Source organism: Palaemon carinicauda, chromosome 1 (assembly GCF_036898095.1).
Source record: "Palaemon carinicauda isolate YSFRI2023 chromosome 1, ASM3689809v2, whole genome shotgun sequence".
NCBI classification, from domain to species: Eukaryota; Metazoa; Arthropoda; class Malacostraca; order Decapoda; family Palaemonidae; genus Palaemon; species Palaemon carinicauda.
Genome location: NC_090725.1, coordinates 192,097,247 through 192,104,746, shown reverse-complemented (window position 1 = coordinate 192,104,746; position 7,500 = coordinate 192,097,247).

The following is a 7,500-nucleotide window of genomic DNA, read 5'->3' as shown; positions in this document are numbered from 1 at the left end:
ACTTAGAACACGTCAAAAGAAGAAATGAGCTCTATTCAATCAACAACAAAAGAAAGAAAAAAAAGAACCTCCTACTCATCAACTTGAGGAATGTCGCGTATGCAGGTGTAAGGGGGTACACTTTGATTGGTATTTTTGGAAACGGCTTCATCCAGAACCATATGTATGTATGCCTGATAATGTTCAGATACTGCTTCATTAGTATTTTTTTTTAATCACTACTGTGTTAGATTTAACCATCTTTACTTGGTATGGACCCAAATACGCTGGCTCTAGTTGATGTTTCCTAGGTTGTAACCGTTTCACATACACACGATCCCCCACAAATACTCTTACCGGTGAGGTTTTGAACCGACCATAATACTTTGAGCTGGGTTTTTTCATTAGCTCTTTTCAAAAATCTTTCAGTGGTGTTCATTACTCTCCTTAAGAGATTTAGTAAATAGCCACGCTATTGTTTGGTTGAGTAAGTTGGCTACTGTTTCCAGTTACTCATGACCATATATGGTAATTCAGGATCCTGTCCATACACTAAAAAGAAAGGCATTATATGTAATGTTTAAAGCTACCTCACCCGTAGGAAGTATGGCGGGCCAATGACGGGGATCATCAACCACTAAGTAATGTAGAATTAGTACCACTTCCCTATTATGAGATTCCACTAAGCCATTACCTGATGGCCTATATGCGGTCACTGAAGAGTAATGAAAGAGCACTGTGCCTGGGGTAACAAATTTGCTGATTTATCCAACATTGCATTAGTATGAGTGTAACGAGTAAATGCATCCACAAATACACATATATACTTATTTCAAATAAGCCATATATATTGATACATTAAAGTCTGGATTCTCTTAACGACCTCGGGATCAGAGCCCCAGGCGGAATCGCCCAGAGACTATAATATCAGACCGGCGGGGATTTGAACTCTCGTCCAGGATATCTGTATGCCAGTGACTATACCACTCAGCCAGGAAGAAAATCCAGACTTTAATGTATTAATATATATGGCTTTATTTGAAATATGAAAGAAACACGTATTAAATGTGCAAAAATTTATCATTAATCGAATGCCAAGTCCCAAACCTACCAATTAGCTACGATGGTGAAGATGGGTTGATTTCAATTCTAAAGTACAGAAAACCTGAATTTGACAGGTATATGTAGAGAAGAATTGTCATTGACTTTTATCTTTCTTCGTGGCTGAGTGGTATGGTCACTGGCATACAGATATCCTGGACGAGGGTTCAAATCCCCGCCGGTCTGATATTATAGTCTTTGGGCGATTCCGCCTGGGGCTCTGATCCCGAGGTCGTTAAGAGAATCCAGACTATAATGTATTAATATACATGGCTTATTTGAAATATGAAAGAAACACGTTTAAATGTGCAAAAATTTACCATATATACTTATGTTGTGGTATACCAATAGGAAATGGCCCTACCATATTCATATGCATCCTATAAAAATTAATACGAATCACAGGCCACTTTCTGGCTTCTGGTGCAGTGTTTTTATGTTCTTTGAAATAGTTACAAACATGACAACATTTTATATAATTTTCTATAGATTTTCTAATTCCTAGCCAAAAGAAGGATTTACGTGCTCTCCTTAATGTCCTATCAATCCCCGAATGCCCTGCATATGGACTTGCATGTACAATGTGAATGGCACGATTAATTAAAAGGGGAGGGAGAACATACAGTGCAGAAAATTCCCTTCCCCTCTTTTCATAAGCACAATATAAGATATCATTCTCTATACCAAATCTCTCTCGAGGCACATTCAGAAATGATGAAAAGCTATCTGACTCCCCGTTTAATCACTGCTTGCACTCTTTCTATCCATTCATCTTGTTTTATGTTCCTCTTGGAGTTCTTTTATATCCCAACCTCCTAGGTCAATCACACCTGCATCATCAGGGTATTCTTCTCGATACCCCTGATCATGTCCTCTTCCACCCACACATATTCCTGCTCTCTCTCTCTCTCTCTCTCTCTCTCTCTCTCTCTCTCTCTCTCTCTCTCTCTCGCCAACATAGCCACGAACTCTCTCTCTCCTTCCCTCGTGTTTCTCACTTCCCGATTGCTCCTCGTGTGAATTCACATCCCATTTTCTATTATGATGAGGTGCCTCAATATTTTGGGTTCGTTTATTCATCCCTCCTCTGTTGGCTTTACCTTCAATGTTCTCAAATCCCTTTATGTTGAACTCTAACAATCTTTCAATCCACCTTGCTTGTCTAGATGTCAAGTCTGCTTTGAAAAATAAATCAAGTAAGGGTCGATGATCATTTTGCAGCTTATTCAGCTGACCTAATAAAGAGAACTGATGCCTCTCTAGAACCCAAAGAATAGCCAATGCCTCTCAGTTGAATGCACTATAATTCTTTTCTGCCTTTTTTATTGCCCTGGAATGAAAACAATGGGGTCGCTCTCTACCTTTGCCATCTCGTTGAGAAAGTACGCCACCAATAGCTACGCTACTTGTATCTGTTATCACTAAAAACGGTTGATCAAATCTATGATACGCGAGTGACTCATCGCTAGTTAAGGCAGCTTTCAATTGGTTAAAGGCCTTTTCTTTCTCCACGCCCCAATTTATTACTTTTTGTTTCTTTAAAGCATTTAAGGGTCTCGCTATTTCTCCAAAACCTCTTATGAATTCACTGTAATACCCAGCAAGCCCAAGGAACCCAGCCTGGTGAAATATCTAATATATTCGACGTATTTACAGAAAAATTTTCACTTTGATTAAATCTATTTCATTACCAATATGGCGCAATGCTTCTAAAACTTTATAGATATTGTTATTATGTTCTAATGACATTTTCCCTGTAATCATGATATCGTCTAGGTAAACAAGAGCTTTATGGCCAATTAAGGGAGACAACAGTGCCATCATTACTCTAAAAAATTTACGGGGAGCATTTTTAACACTGAAAGGAAGAAAATTAAACTGAAATAGTTGAATCATTGGTTATAAATGCCATTTTGCATTTTCTGTCTTCCTGAATGGGCATTTGGTAGTATCCGGATTTTAAATCTATAGTTGTAAAATATTTATTATCCCGTACCTTCATGAGTAATTCTTCGATCGAGGGCAATAAAATGGATTGGCCTTTGCTGCTGCATTCAACTACCTATAATCAATACACAATCTTATCGAGCCATCCTTCTTTCTAACAGCTACAATTAGAGCAGCCCAGGGAGATTTGCTCTCCTTGATAATCCCTTGTTCCCTTAATTTACTAATTACCCTTTCTCTCTCTCTCTCTTTGGAAATGAATGGGCCCCTTATTAGGCCTTGACATGATCGGCTTTGCCTGTCCCGTTTCAACACTAAAGTGAAATCGATCAATCCTCCAGGATGGCTCGTCTCCAATTGCAATTACATCAGAATAATTATTAACAATGTTACTAATGTTAGAGGTTGATATTCTGGTGTACATAATTCTCGTGCTTGCATAATCAAGTTCTGAGTACATTAGCCTGTGCGGGCTGGAGTTGTGGCTCCTAAGATCCCATTATTAGCAATTTCACATAACTAATTCACACACAGAACCACTTCTTTACACAACTCTTTTATTTGACAAATTACCTATTGTAATATTTGCTATTCTCTTTTAGCTCTGACAAGCCCTCTAACACTATGTGTTCCCATTTTTCATGAAGTTTAACAACGACCTTTTTTCCATCCAGGCGAGGCTGAGATTGGGGGACTGATAGGCTCGGGAGCATCTGGCCAGGCAATACTTCTCCTTTATCAGGTACAGATGTTATCTTACCTACTTGTCTCTCCCTTCCTGCACAAGCACTTACTCTCTCATTAATTTCTATCGGCAAAATGCAACCTCATGTCATTACTTTTATCCTATCATTTCCCCTGGAAATATATATTTGATTACTTATTATAAAATTCAAACCAAGTATATCCTCAATTCCTGGAATTCCCAAGGTAGAAAAGAAAAAAAAAAGTCCTGTGTAAACTTCACAGATTCCACATTAAAGTTGGCAATCATTACAGGCCTTGCCTGTAGTTTATTTGTCTCTGACGTGTCGAGTATGATGGGTGCTGCTGACTGTGGTGAGTTTGAAGATAATTTGTTCAAGAAGCGAAACGATGGTTTCTGTGTAGATCAGTCAGTACTCGAGTGGTCTTATGTGGTAGGTCATTCCTGACTGCTAAAATTCTGAGCTGCAAATTAGGATCCTGAAATGTGGGCATGGGAAAATGACCTCCCTTGCAGTACCGCTGCCCACTGCTCCTGTATCTACAGTAGTGCTTCAGGTGTGAGGTTGGGGGTACCAAGGTTGCCTCTTCTATTGTAGTCACCGCTTCTTCAACAGCTGCTTTTGTTGTCGTGATGGAGGGTCTCAATCTACCCCGTGCAACCCCCCCCCCTCTGCCTCCTTTCTCTTGGATATTGGGGGGGGGGGGGGGTGATGTGGTGTGGGTGTGCCAAAGCCTGCTCGCCCTTGGCATTTTTTGTTGGGCACTCTCGAGATAGATAACCATAGGCCTGACAAGTGTGATGGCGGGGGCGGGGGTATCCTTGGGTGGGGCACTCCACTCGTTGGTGACCCTGACCCCACACTGCCAATATCTAAAGACTCTTCCTACCTTCTGACTTTGATCTCCCCTCCTGCGGTTTGGGGGTTGGTGGCTGCCTCTCATGGCTACCACCTTTCTGGAATCGGGGCAGTTATTCTCCATCATTTTGCTTCTGGCAAACTGTCTGGAATGCTTTGTATCACCACCACTATGTCTGTTAATAAGCGATTGTCATCGAAAAAATAACCACATAAATACGGGTTTACTAGTCTGCGAATATTTACGGGCAATTGCTCTTTTATTACCTTCTTGGAGATTAGTACTTGTTTTATTTCACCTCGATCGATTGAAGCCCTTCATTAGGCTCTTGATTGTCTAAAGGCCTAACACTTGCCTGGAGTTCTGGAAAATTTTCGAACTACGTTGTATTGAGTATCTTCACTCTGCTGTACATGTTTGCTTTCATTCATGTGCGTTTGAACATGGTTCATATACGTCGGAGATGATGTGCCTGAACGCCGCTCATCTTGTTCAACTAAAATCTGTTAAGGAAAGGATATCTAACCTATTTTCTACACCCTGCATACGTTGCTCTCGTCTATATTCTTCATCGAAATCACTATAACCATCTGCTTCTTAGTTATCATCTCCTGCAGCAGCAGTGTCTACTGTGTTAGACCTTGTATATCTATGCATCTTAATCTTAAACTTCATTTTACCAGTGTAAAGTAAAACTTAGCTCACAGCATATGCAAACAGACGTAATATTCCACCTGACACCATTCATGTCCCATGTCGATGGATAATGACATGGCTGTGATGAAAATATACTCTTACCATTTGCCTTAAGACACGACATCTATCAGAGCTAAAACACGTCACCTATATTAGAGTTCAATGATCTCGCACAACAATTTATAAGTCATAGTACTCTTAAAAAGGTCATTGATCTAACTGTATAAAACACATTCATTTACATGTTTTACAGGGCTATATATATATATATATATATATATATATATATATATATATATATATATATATATATATATATATATATATATATATATATATATATATATATATATTATATATATATAAGCAAAAAAATGCAACCCTTTGTAGTCTACTGCATGACATAAGACTCTGACATGTCATTATTCATATCCGAGGTTTGGCCAGTTTTCCTCACCAGAATCGCCATTGTGGATTGGTGAAGGTGCGAGATTTTCTTCTGATCACGCTCTAGTACAGCTTTGCTGATGCATATTTGTAAAGTGCAAGACCAACCCAGGTCTAATAGCTTTCTCATTTCTTGGATAATTCTTTTTCTTTTTTCTTTCGTCCAGATAACTTTCGGCCTATACAAAAAAGCAAATGCTAATCCCTTTGTGGTCACCTTTTAGAATAGCGTAATTGAAGGACCTTTTAAAGCAAGTTTTACGTTTTTGTAGAGAGAGAGAGAGAGAGAGAGAGAGAGAGAGAGAGAGAGAGAGAGAGAGAGAGAGAGAGGGAGAGAGAGAGAGAGAGAGAGAGAGGAAATTCTGCCGACAATCTTAAACAGAAGCGAACATCTGAAATATATATATATATATATATATATATATATATATATATATATATATATATATATATATATATATATATATATATATACACAGTATATATATATATATATATATATATATATATATATATATATATATATATATATATATATATATATATATATATATATATACACACACTATATATATATATATATATATATATATATATATATATATATATATATATATATATATATATATATATATATATATATATATATATATATATATATACATATATATATTCTGAGCCTTGTACGAAAAACATGTAAATAACAAGTGAGCAAGTCCTGAACGCGGACATGGTCCTCGTAGAGGACATACCTCCGCCAAGGTGACCTAGAGCGCCATATGTCCTAGAATCATGAATTGATGTGACTTCGACCTTCACATGACCTTGACCTTCACGTGACCTTCAAGTGACCTTGACCTTCACGTGACCTTGACCTTCACATGACCTTGGCTTCAAGTGACCTTGATCTTCAAATGTACTTGACCTTCACGTGACCTTGACCTTCAGGTGACCTTGACCTTCACGTGACCTTGACCTTCACGTGACCTTGACCTTCACGTGACCTTGACCTTCAAGTGACCTGCTTGACTTTTGACCTTCAAGTGATCTTTGTTCATTTGCCACTGATACTTAATATGACATTGATATAATGCACCAATATGACCTTGACCTTTGACCTTTATAAATTTGAACATCACCCATGGGTTGCGCCTGGACTAGGACTTCCCTGTTGGCTTATGCAAAAGTCAGTGCTTTATTTCTGTCTCTTGATATGGCCACTTATGTCATAGTGACACCAGTGACCCCTGTGACCTTGACCTTGGGGTGACCTTGACCAAAATTCAATCAGTTCTTCCATACACATTGGGGAACTACTTGGCCAAGTTTGAAGTGATTCCGTGTAGAAATGTGGCCTCTACGTTGTCCACAGACAGACAGACAAACAGAGAAACAAACAAACAAACAAACCGAACCGAAAACATAACCTCCTGGCGGAGGTAAATATGTTTTATACAGTGAGATCAAATAGTACCGACAGGATGAATTTGTAGACGATGAAATTTTATCGTAGTAAGTCTCAGTAATTTGTAGAAACTAGGATAGAAGGCGAAAGCATTAAAAGTAGAAGAAAGAGAACCAGTTATGATTGCAAGAAATTATTTCTGGTTCCTGGGTAGAAGGGAAATTGTCTTTTTATAGTTTACATAACAATTGAGATCTTCGGGGTTCAAGCGATTTCCAATATCTTTTATAATCAGCGAAGTGGATTTTACCTATGATGAGTGTAAATATTTCAAAGTTAATAGTATCCTGCCTTTTTTT